General features: G+C 34.6%; 1 protein-coding gene across 1 annotated transcript in view; it reads left to right on the top strand.

Annotated features, from left to right (window-relative positions):
- LOC119587800 (epoxide hydrolase 4-like) overlaps nucleotides 1–489 on the top strand; it is a 7,784-nt gene that overhangs the window by 832 nt on the left and 6,463 nt on the right. The window lies entirely within an intron of this gene.

Genomic DNA, 489 nt, shown 5'->3' with positions numbered 1-489 from the left:
ACTCTCTCAGAAGATGCAGAGTCACACATATTCAGCCGCAGCCTCATGTATCTTAGTAAGATTAGGCTTAATAATAAGGAAGGGAAAAAAATGGAAGGCTTAAAATACACGTATATTTTCCATTATCTGTCAAATAGACAGACAAATTATCACATATCAGCTGGAAACATTTGGTATGACCGAGGATCGATCTCTTCTAGTCTCGCACTCCATTCCTTATGATAATCATATTCTAAATCATAGTTGTTATTTAAAAGCAGTGGTCCTTAATTTCTTCTTCTTGCGACTCCATTTGGTTTCATAAATACAGAAATGGTGATTACTGCATTATATGTATGAAATAATACGCAAGTAATTTTATAAAGGCTGAGCGGGGAATCCAGCAAATGTATATTGATAAGAACTATGATTATATACTGGCAGTCGGAATCAGGATTGAGATTTAGAATTTAAAAATACATTAATCTTGGACACTTACCAGCCATCCTG

This window comes from Penaeus monodon, chromosome 23 (genome assembly GCF_015228065.2).
Source record: "Penaeus monodon isolate SGIC_2016 chromosome 23, NSTDA_Pmon_1, whole genome shotgun sequence".
Classification (NCBI taxonomy): domain Eukaryota; kingdom Metazoa; phylum Arthropoda; class Malacostraca; order Decapoda; family Penaeidae; genus Penaeus; species Penaeus monodon.
This window is presented reverse-complemented; position numbering and strand designations above follow the sequence as displayed.